The sequence below is a fragment of the Microcebus murinus genome, chromosome 17 (genome assembly GCF_040939455.1).
Source record: "Microcebus murinus isolate Inina chromosome 17, M.murinus_Inina_mat1.0, whole genome shotgun sequence".
Taxonomy (NCBI): Eukaryota; Metazoa; Chordata; class Mammalia; order Primates; family Cheirogaleidae; genus Microcebus; species Microcebus murinus.
The window spans coordinates 18078638-18090983 of NC_134120.1; positions in this window are offsets into that span (position 1 = coordinate 18078638).

Below are 12346 nucleotides of genomic sequence, written 5' to 3' on the forward strand. Positions count from 1 at the left end.
GTTTTGTAACATGGCATTTCACTCAAAAGTGTCGGATGTTTTTCCTTGTTGATGAATGCATATATACATCATCCTTTTGAATAGCTCTTCAGTATACCATCGCAAAATTTTAACATGATTACTTAATCATTTAGATCATTTCAAATATTTTGGTATAGCAACAACACAATTATGTACACACCCACACATGTGTATGTAAAGTTACATACACACATATAAACCTATAGATTTCTACACTTCTTTGATCATACTCTAAAGATAAACACCCCTATATAAATTCCTACACATGAGATTTCTGGGTCCCTGCACCTTTGTAATGTTGGCCCATATTGCTAAATTGACTTACAAAAAACAATTTTTTTTGTCAGTTCCCACCAGTGCCGAGTGTGCTGGTAACTGCCTCTTTCCCCATTCACACCTTTGTCATCCATACTGAGTATCACCAGAGGTTTTTTTCCTTTCTTAATCTTCACCAATCTGAACTCTAACAAAGGATTTGTTGCTATTGTTTTTATTGGCATCTCTTTGATTACTATTAAGGTTGAATATCTTCAACATACATCTTGGTCATTGGTATTCCCTCTTTTGTATGTCCCTTGCCATTTTTCCTATTGGAGTGTTTGTCATTTTCTTGTCAATTGTAAGTTCTAGCTACTCAGAATCACACATTTCTGCTCGGTGGCATCAGGATTCTCGGCGTCCTGCCCCACATGATGAAAAGGGTTGGGACAGATACTCCTCCAGTTCACTGCCACTCTCAACTCTATCAGTGTCATCATGGGCATATTCTTCATGTGAACCACAAATTATAGCTCTAGGGAGGAATTTTGTCATATTTCAGGCTGTGAGCTCCTCCAAATTTTGATTAAATTTATTTGGGGAAAAGCTATTCCATTAGGGAATTTTTCCCAACAGTATAATTCTCCAGCCCTGACAGGGTGACATAAAAGTCAAAATAGAGTTCAGAGATAGTCAGCACCTCTGATGCCACCTCCATGTCTCTCTTCTCCTTTTATGACCCTCCTCTCCCCTTCTCTATTTGGCTGTGGGAGCGTATGAAAAGAAACTGATGGATCATTCCCAATCTCTTCACTCCAATGAGAAAATCCTGAGAACTAGAGCTTCAGTAGTTACTTGGTCATTCCTAGTAAGGATAACCTATGGATCACTGCAGTTTCAAAAGAAACCCTAAAAATGTATACAAAATATCTCCTTTCTAAATTCTACTTTGTAGTTATCTTTTTATCCCAAGCATCTTTAGTAGAATCAGAGATTTCCCTTTCTCTCCTTCGCCCACCTGATGGGGTCTTGACTTGCAACCAGTATAATCTACCAGGTAGGGGACATTTCCCAGTTGTTTTCATTCCAAATTCTCTGACAATTACTTCCAACAGGAAGCCGCACTATGTCTTGGGTCACTTAGGAACAAAAGCAATTCATGAATGTACTAAATGTTACAGAAGTGTTCACTTTGAAATGGTTAATTCTATGTTACATAAATTTTACCTCAATTTGAAAAAATAAAAGCAACTCATGACTTTTCCTTTGTAAAATAAATACATAAATAATAAATTATAAGCTCTTTTTGTGGAGTAGAGATGTTAGTGCTTTATCAGGCATGTGGAAAATGGCTTTTCCTCTCAAAAATGGCTTTAAAGTTTAAAGTATATGTTCCCTATTAACCTGGAATAATTAGCACAATGCCGTCTTTGACTATAGACCCTAACAGGATGGCAAGAATGCGACTGAGTTTCTTGCAGCTAGTGAGCTTCCTGACATTGGAAATGTTCAAATGTAGACTAGTTTTCCATTTAGCCAGGATGTCATCACAGGGGACTCAAACATCAGAAGGGTGGTTGGACCAGGTGACTTTTATGATCTCTCCCAACCCTGAGAGCGTAGGAGTTTGTGAATGAGACAAATATTTAATGTCATGAGAGCAAGCCACTGCACCTGTGATAACAAGTGATGAATTGATTCCTAGCACCAAAAAAAAAAAAAAACACCTCGTGGGAGTGGAATAGCCTGAGCTCAGATGCCAACAAAAGGTGTGAGTGTGTGTTTGCAGATCTGTGTGTCTGAGTGTGTGTGTCCATGTGTGCATCTATGTGTGAGTGTGTATGTATGTATTAATACATGTATGTGCACATGAAGGAGGAAGGTCCAAAGGAGAAAAGTGTATGAGCAGCTACATTTCTGTGTACTGTAATTTTTTCCCAATGTCATGAGAAATCTAGGGTAGAAAGTTAAAAGAAGACCGCTATTTTTGAAGCAAAAAAGGAAATAGTTATACTTCCAGAAAAAAAGGAAGAATAAAAGAAAGAGCAAATGACAAGGCAACCAACCAATCAGGCAAACACTGCTGTTTTGTCTCATCTCTTTCTCCTGTCTTCTACATGGTTACTTTTTTGAATCATCTGGAAAATGGCTTCTACTCTTCCTTGCCTTGTTTCAGAGAGACAGCAGAGATGATGGAAATAAAATGAGTAATAGCTGTCATTTATAAAGTAGACTTTCATCCAAGTATATATGTATATGTGTGTGTATTTTTTTCTTCACCCTATGAAATAGGTATTATTATTAATCCCATTTTATATGATGAGGAACTGAGACACAGAAAAGTTAAGTAACTTGCCCAAGGTCGCACAGCTACTAAGTAGCAGTCAAGACTCAAACTCAGGCAGCCAGGTTCCAGAATCCAGCACCCTAACCCCTACTAAATACCGCCTCTTGCCTGGCACAGTGGTCACGTCAGCCTTGGGAGGCCACAGTAGACCTGGCTTCAAGTTCATGCTCAGACACTCGAAAGCCATGTGACCTTGGAAGAATCATTTCCCTGCTCAGAGCCCCTGCTGCATCATTTATAAAATGGCACTGTCCCTTTTCATAGGGTAGCTGTGAAGACGAAACGGGATCATTTTGCAGTCTGAACTAGAGGAAACACTTACTAAATCACAGCTATGACAAATGTACTTACTCCTGACATAAATGCCACAGAAGTATGAGGCAAGAAGTTTCCCAAAGACAACAAACTATGTTAGAAAAGTGGAAAGCGTATGAGGAGAAATACCAGGGTGGAAATTAAAGCCTCCCTCAACCCTCCAAGCTGCCGGCCTGATAAGACCACTTGCCACTGGAGGGCCTTGTTATCCTCCCTGCAGATCCCCAAGAGCTCTGGCGGGATTGGGCAATCTCAGGCGATAAGGGAGATGTAAGGAATTACAGCTCCTGATAAAGCCTGTAGTTTTGTTTGCCCATACTTTGAGGAGATATGGGTGACATAGATAAAGCACTGGCAAAAACCCCAGGTGGGCTTAAAAAGGACTCCTCCTGCCTGGGCGGGTTGGAGGGCTGTGACATTCGGGGCTGACCTTGGCTACTGTGTTTGCTCTGCTTATCTCCTGCTCAGACCAGGCAGGGCCAGGTCAGGTGGGAGCCCTCCAGGGAGAGTGGAGTGAGAGTTCGGGCCCTTGCTAAGTCAGCCAGACACTCCGAGCGGAGAAAGTGCTCCTCGGTCTCAAAAAATGCTGCGTTTTGTCCTCGTTTGTGGAGGAATGGCAGCTATGTAGGATGAGTCACGTGGAAGGAAGGGTGAGGCATGCCTTCAGCCGCTGAGTCAGACCAGACAGAGTCACCGTGGATGTGCCAAGGGGACATATGGGGGGGGGTGCGGTTGATTCTGACTGGCTGAGCTGGGGAAAGGGAGGACTTCCTGGGGGAAATGGAAGCCCCTGGGCCCACCCTTGAGTGAAGAAGGACTAGGACATGGAAAAGCAGAAGAAGGAAGGTGAACTCTCCAGGCTGAGGGACCAGCCATCGCCAAGGTGTGGTACCATTAAATACCCAGGTCTGTTGCAGGAAATTCCATAGCAAGGAAGCATATAATTTTACCAGACTTCTCCAGTACCCTCTTTTGCTCTTCCCCCCACACTTCGTGCAACTGCAAACTAGCTCTGCACATTAATAGATGCCACACTTACAGTTATAAAAAGAAAACTTGCTCAAGATTAAAAAGTATTTCTTAAAACAACATTGAATAGAGTGAAACAAGAATGTTAGTGGGAATATAAATTGGTACCACCTTTGGTAAAGCGATTTGCCACTATCTAGCAAGAAATTAAATGTATGTAGCCTTTGACTTTGCATTACCACATGTATAACTCTATCCTATTGGGGGAAAAAATGTATGTAAGGGCTTTGCTCATTCATTAAACAAATATTTCCTGCATCCCCACATGTGACAAAGCACTGGTGTCGCTACTCTTACGGATACAGTAGAGAACAAGGCAGAAAAAAAAAAAAAAACTTGCCCTCACAAAACTTATATGAATAAACAAATAGCTTAATTACAGACAGTGATAAGTGCTACGAAATAAATTAAGAAGAAAAAGAATCACATAAGTATTTCCGCTCTGAGAAGGTGACATTTGAACAGGAACCAGTGAGGAAAAGGGCCAGGAGAAGATCTAGGGAGAGACCTTGAGGCAAAAGATCTATTTCTTTGAACAATGGATATGGATAATTGCAAGAGAAATCAACAAAGAAAATAATGCTCATCTTTTCAGATTGCACTAAATAAAGGTATATGTGAAGTGGAACAACATGCAATATAGTGTAAGGGAATAAGGTAATTCTTGTGTATTGATAATAACATATTCTCTAAGTTACAGTAAAATTATCTTTTGAAAAAGTTCTAGTGTTAAATATAGTATGATCCCATTTATGTCAAATGAATGCATGTAGAAAACTTCCAGCAGGATATGTTAGAAGGATCTGCAGCAAGGATGTGTGAGAAGCAACTGTGAACGCTTCTGGGTAATGAGTGAAACCCTGAGAGGCAATGAAGGAAGGCTTCAGGTTTCCATTTTGCATGCTTTCTACTACTGAATTTTTATCATATATGTGCTACTTTTATCATTTTAAAAAGAAATTTATATTTTTAATAAAACTTAATTTGTAATACTTCCTACAAATGAAAAGGCTTTACGATATCTCTGCTTTTTATCTGGGACTCTGTGAAAATTTATCTGCTCACTGTAGTCTCTTCTGGGCTATTTGTTCTTCCAGAATTCACTTCCTTTAAGAATTATCTATCTTTCAGGAAAACCGCTCCACACAGGTCATGAGTTGTCAGAGTGAATCCAAAGCTATTCTTATGTCCAAGGCAGGCTTAATGCCTTGGGGCCCCACGTTGGGTTTAACGATCTGTTGTCACCACCTTGAAATTCTTAATAATATTTTGAGCAAGAGGCCCCACATTTGCAATTTGCACGGGGCCTCACGAATGATGTGGCTGGTCTTATGCAGGACACTAGGCCATCTTTGGAGATGTGAGGCTTGGAATAAGCCACACTGATTATCCCTGTTCCAGAAGCATGTGTAAATTGCTGGAATCAGAGTGACATGGGCCTCCAGAATCCCCTGGAAACTGTGCCCACCCGAGAAGTTCTGCTCCTCCCCTCCATTGAGAATTGCAATAAAGGATGGTGGACTCAGAAGGCATGTCTTCTAATTTTTCAAGAAAAGCTGGGAATCCAATTTTTTATGTGAAACTCCCAACTTGGACATGTTGCCAACTAATTTATAGATCCAATCTAAATAGAATATGTCCATACACCCAATTTGGTTTCTAGAATGGTTTTCAACCTCTGTTTTCTTTCCTCGAAATACTTGTCAGCAACAACTGTAAGGTTTACGGGGGAATCTGTCTTCCGAGACTTGCACTTTTACATGTGAGCTAGACACAGAGCTAGACACTTTTACATGTGAGCCAGACACAGAGTGTGCCCCACACAAAAGATGTTAGACTGAGCTAGAAAAATAAGGGAAGTGGCTACAGTTCACATCGGAGCCACATTTAGTTGTTTTGAAGATGATGTAGTGGCTGCTGTCTTACTGGAAATTCAATATCTTCCACTTATTACGTTATCTGCCTTTGTTTTGAATGTTTTAGCACTATTGTTATAGGGGAACCTGGAGAATTGTATAACTGCTTCATATTTTTAGAATGCTTTTCAATCGTGATGGGAAAACCAAACAAACAAACAAAAAGAATTCTGGCATTTGTTTGGAAGGTTACATCTTTGAGCAGTGCCATGAGAGAATTTAACAAAATGAGAACCAGCCCTTGGACATTCTCCCATCTCATAATACACTTTGCAAACTCTGAACACTGGAGAAGTCTTTTAGGATCAGAGGATTTGAAAAGGGGATGAAAGTGATGCTAAAATTAAGAACCATGCATGCAAATAATTTGTGTCTTGAATTCCTGAGTTTTTAAATGAGCCATCCTGCAGAATCATCATTTCAATAGCCTCTTAATGGATCCTCCTACGCGTCTACCCAAACCCCAGAGTTTTGTTTCATATTAGGTATTTCCTGGATTTGAGATCACTTTTATATTTTCAAGATTAAAAAAAAAAGAGCTTTAGCAGCTTAAAAAATGAAAACAAAGCTTTCAAGGGCCAGGGAATTGCTCTGGGTGTATAATCTGCTTCTCACTCAGCAGCAGGTTATACACACATACCTGATGCCTTCACCATCCCCCTTTCGAGCCCAAACGTACCATGACCACCTTTCCAGGGAGCTCGTGAAAATGGTCCTGGCCCCAGTGGTTGGCAATATAGTGTTATAGTGTCCTGGAGAGAAGACCCCTACCCACCACTACCCACTCAGGAAGTCCTCAGTGGTCGCTATAAAATTTAACTCTTGACAACCAGCCGTTCAGGTCAATCAGTTTGCAATGATTATAACAGTACCAGGGATTCTAACTACTGGTGGTGAGAAGATTAAGAAAACCAACGAAGGAAATTAGCTAGAGGACTGTGGAGTTTTCCTTTTACATTGAAAGAGGAAACATTAGAGAGATGGGAGCATTCTCTTCATTAGCTCTCATATTATTGGGCAATGTTGCCTGTCTCATGGCTGGGAACAAGTTTCATGGACAGGCTCACTGCATTTGTGCCAGACGCTGGGATTTTCCCAGATGCTTTCAGTATATGAGAGAAGAATCTTGCTCCCCTCCCATTTTCTAGGGTTACATTTTACTGTTTGCAATAAAAGAGTGGTTAGCAGATTCATTTCTCTGCCTCCAGATCTGTCGATACCTTTCATTTTATGCAAGCCATTTTATGTTCGTGAGTTTCCATACATCAAATATTTGTAGTCACCAATGACACAAGACTGCAACGACTTGATTGCAATAAACAACTTCTTATCAGCATTATATTAAGGCTGGGAGTTGTTAGGCAAGAATGTGTATTTTCATATTTTCCTTCTATGTGTAGACAGAGAAATAATCATTTTAGAGGCAACACCATTATCTTGATTTTCCAGAACAAAATAACCTTGTATGCAAAAAGCCAAACAACTGAATGCAACACAAACCTAACTTTCCTGAAGCAATCATGGCTCTTTACACATTTGTTATTCAGTTTGACATACACAATAAATCGTAATAGTTACCAAATTACTGTTCGGTTTCAAATGATGTGCATACATCTATAATCTTAGTTAGCTGCTTGCTGGCTTGCTTCAGGAATGCCATAGCATCCTCCGGGGTAATTCTATATCAATGACTTTTCCAAATAAATCTAGTTGCTGGTTTATATTAATGAACTGTCACAGTTCGTATTGTTTTCCCATGGCCTTGCAGCTGTATTGCTTCACAGGTGCTTGGCAAATTAAAACGAGGCTGGTTTGGGGTTTCAGCTTGCTACAAAATCACTCCTTCAGCAGATTGTTAGGAAGTTATTCATGCAAAAAGCACATCTTTACTCCAGACCTCCAGTTTCTCCGCTTATCCAGTACTCAAGACTTTATTGACACTTGTCATTTCTGTTCGCCTCACCAAAGTACAAAGAGAGATGTCTTTCTTACCTAGAACATTTCTATCAAAGAATCACAAGCATTGGAAGCCTTTTTTATTAAAAAAAAAAAAAAAAAAAGCTATGTGTTCTTTTCAGTCAGTCCTCACACTGTGTTCACAGATCACAGACATTAATTACTGATGTTTACAGATTGTATATCTTTTTGAGTTGTTTTTGTTAACATCCATTACCCCAGGGATCAACACACAGGAAGAAAATGATAATATGCTAACTATCCAAAACCACATTAAATGTTCCCTTTTGGATGTACCATAACCTTTATTTAAAAATACTCTGCTCATGACTAACTTCTACCAGTGAAAATGAGAATATTTCACATGCAAGTACCTACTCAGTCAAATGATCCACACTTCAGTTTAGATGACGCGTCTTCCCTGCAAGGAAGCTCCCTCACCCTCCTTTCCTTTCAGCATCCTGAATTCCTTTCTTGGCCACCTGGCGCCTGCTATCAGAGCACTTAGCTCTGAGCACTGGTGTGTCCTGGGCTACGCCTCCAGGACACACAACAGGTTCAATTCTCTTGGAGGCCCCAGTTCGGCATATCCTCACACCCATACACCTTTCAGGTGGGTTCCAAGTTTGTTTTATTTTTGTTTTTGTTTTCAGTAGTTACCTTTATCCTGAATGGAGGGCTTGCTGCAAAATTGCTGTACACTAAAACTAAAAATTATGTATGCATTTTGATCTATGAATTTTGTTTCCATATTTGCAATCTATTACGATAAGGACTCAAATGTCAATCCTTTGGGGATAAGACAAAGACATCTTTCCTTCCAACCTCCCTCATAAATGCAAGTCACAGAAACTACTTGCTGTCTACTCAATATCCAGTATCCATGCTATCCATCTTCCAGCTCAAAGAAAGTGAGAACTACACTTCCAAACCTCTCTTGCAAATGTGGTACTCGAGGACTTGTAGAAGAAAATGAGTACATGCAGGCCTGCCCCTCAACTTTGGAGGGATGGGTACAAGGCTGCAAACAGAGGTCCATATACTACAGGTCTAAATATTTTAAAATTATAACTAGAATTTTACCAAACTGTTGAATAAAATGGCTTCTACATTCCTACTTTGACCAGTATACCTTCCTAATATCTGGAATACTTGCCTCTTTCAAGTTCCAAGCCATGGGACCCTTCAGTCCAATGGCCTATATCCTTTCCCTTTCTACCCTCAACTCCAACCCATACAGCAAGAACACTCAAAAGCATGCACATAGACATGCCAGTCCTCAAATCCAAGCTCTGCCACACCCCTGCCCACTCACCTACCAAGTGCAGTCTCCCTTTGGCCAACTCTCAGGCCTGTGGCTATGCACATCCATGGAACATTCTGCTCTTAGGAGGACAGATGCATGGAAGAGGCTTCTATAGACTTCAAAGTGGGCACAGGGCCATTTGGGCTAAAATTCCAGGGTGCCCAGAGCATTGTCTGGAAGAAGTGTGTAGGCTCTCATTGGGCATTTCACTTTGGTCTAAGGGCCTCAATACAGATGGCACAGACAGATGAGGGTCGGAGCAGGCCCTGTAAAGACCAAGTCTAGTACTTGGGCCTGCTAAGAAAGTTCTTTAAAACAGGTTGACTCAGCTGGTAAGCTCCTTTTGCCTTTTTTATCTGCTTCCTTCTTTATACCTGAAACCTCCAATATGATGGGTGGAACTATGGCAACCATCTTCTCAGCATGAGGATAAAGGATTTTCATTAAGACTACAGACAAAGAACTAGAACGAGGCAAGACTTCTGTTGACTGTGGCACTGCTTACCTTTGAATTCTTCTTATATGAAAGAAAAATAAGCCATCTCTTGTTTCAGCTGTTATTTTTTCTTCTCAGTTATAGCCAAACACAATATCTCACTGGCACAGATGTGTACAAGTTTAAAGGTAGCCACTGATCACCTTCGTCACGATTGATCTTGCCTAGAGGAGCACCTCAATACAGGAAACGTGCAGATGCTAGAGGGGCTTAATGAATGTCTCTTGAATAAAATGAACAACAAAGATGGGAGTGGAGGAAGAGGGCATTATCAGGACAGAAAATGAAATGAAAAGAGCTCTGGATGAGGGCAGGGCATATTTGGAAAATGGGGGATAGAATAATTAGATTCCTGTAGAAGAGATTACAGAGATCTAAATTAAGCTGGTTAGGTTGGGGCCCAAATGGAAAGGTGAAAGGAGCCCAGATCAACTTATCATTCCCTCTCACCTGCACCAGGTCTGCTAGGTAAGAACTCAATTAAATAACACCTTTATGATGTCTTCCTTCCCCAAGGAGAATCAACTGTACACAAGAACACACACATGCACATGCACACACACTCTCATCCATGCTTACTCATACCACATAGCACGTTGTAAAGTTTCAGCATTGCACATTGTATGCCAATTATTACTTGTTTCTCTGCTCCCTCCTCTGTAAAGTCATTGGGGACCACAACTGTCTTATTGTCTTGGTATTCTCAATGCCTAATCTGGAGCTTGGTGCATAGTGGGTATTCAATAAGCCTTAGGATAATTAATTATTTGGGTGGACAATGGGAAACAAATTATTGGGAGGAAATAATAATACCTTCAAACAGATATTTTTATTAGATTAACCTGCTACTGCGGAGCCGGACATCTTGAAAGAAAGGAAAAATAAATGAGGCTATTTCAGTAGTTCAGGTTTAAAGAAATTCCCGGTACTGAGATGAGAGCACCAGAAATAGAAAGTGAAGGGTGGATGCAATGACTATTGCAAACAAAATCAAGAAGGCAGCAGTCATATTAAATTTTAACTGCAAAGAATAGAAGAATTTACAGATGACAGGGAGATTTTGAGATTAAGTTACTATAAGAATGGATGGTACTACAGTGAAAAAATATGAAAATCAAGCAGAGGAACTTGTTTCAATGAGAAACAAATAAGAACTGGTTTAATCTTGTTGAGACTGAGTAGTCAGTGAGACACTGAAGTAATAATGTCTAATAGGAAAATGGAAATGTAATGAAATTGCAGAGTGCATTCTGCTTTTTGATATTGGACAATGTTCATTCAATTCCCTTGCTCTACTTTTCTTTATTTAATACTCAAAACTTAAAATGTTATTTTCTCTATTTTACAGATGAGGAAACTGTAGCACATTGAGATTTAGTCAATTGCCCAAGACATAGAGCCAGTAAGTGTCAGAGCCAGGATTCGAACCCTGGCAGCTCAGCTTAATCACCATGCAATCCAACCAACGTCAAAGCTCCGGGGCTTTCTCGGTCCACCCGTTCTGGGCCCCAGAATCTAGCTTGCAGCTGTCAGTGAAGTCCATTCGTTCTGTACTTTCATACTTAGAAGTACAATTTCCGCAAGTGATTTTTCAAGTGTAGACACTAGTTCTACCTGGCATCAATACCCACTGCTCAAAAGGGAGGGGCTGAGGAAGCACACAGGATTTTTAGGGCAGTGAAACTATTCTATATGGCACAAAAAATGGTGACTATGTGTCATATATATAGTCATCCAAACCCATAGCATGTCTACCACTATGAGTGAACCCTAATGTAAACTGCAGACTTTGGGGATAATGATGTACCAATGTAAGGTCCTAGATGGTAATAAATTCACCACTCTGATGGGAGATATTGATAATGGAGGAGGATGTGCATGTGTAAAGGCAGGGTGTATATGGGAAATCTCAGTACCTTCCTATCAATTTTGGTGTGAATCTAAAACTTTTCTAAAAATTAAATGTTGTTGTTGATGTTGTTGTTTTTTTAAGGGGAGCAGTACTCAATTAGGTAGAATTCTGTATTGCAGGAATTCTCAGAGCCTTTAATATGCTAAAAAAAAAAAAAAAGCATCATGAAGCAGAGTGTGGAGTCTTCCCAAATCTCTTGCCCAAAGAACACCTTATTTTTCTCATGGATCTTAAAGGACTGGTGCACCACAGAACTCACTTTTTGGAAACGGTGGCTCACCTCAGGACTTTATGAAAACAACAAAAATTTTATTGCAAAGGTCTGAACCCACACTATGAAGCAAAAACAAAATACTCTTTACTTTAGAACAGTGGTTCCCAGTCTTGACTGAATCACCTGGAAATGTTGGGAAAAAAATATTGAAGGCCAGGCCACACACTATCAGGCATTCTGATTTCTTTGTTCTGAGCTAGGTAGGGGTCCAGGCATCAAAAAGATTCCTGCTGTTTCTAAAGTATAGCCAAGTTTGAGATTATTCCTGCTCTAGAATAATCTTAAGCATAATTACATACATAAAACTACCAGCGACCCACACTGGGGTTTGAATATTAAGTTCTAATTTCCTATCATTTAGGAATTATTAGCAACTAATAGAGAATCATCCCTGTTCTGATCAAGACCTGTATCTCTCTTCTGTCTCATCCAGTTTCCTCTACGTGCTCCATTTACTTCTTTGTCATGCGCTGGTGCACCCTTGGATGCTGTTCCCACCTAGCGGGTTCCTTATTG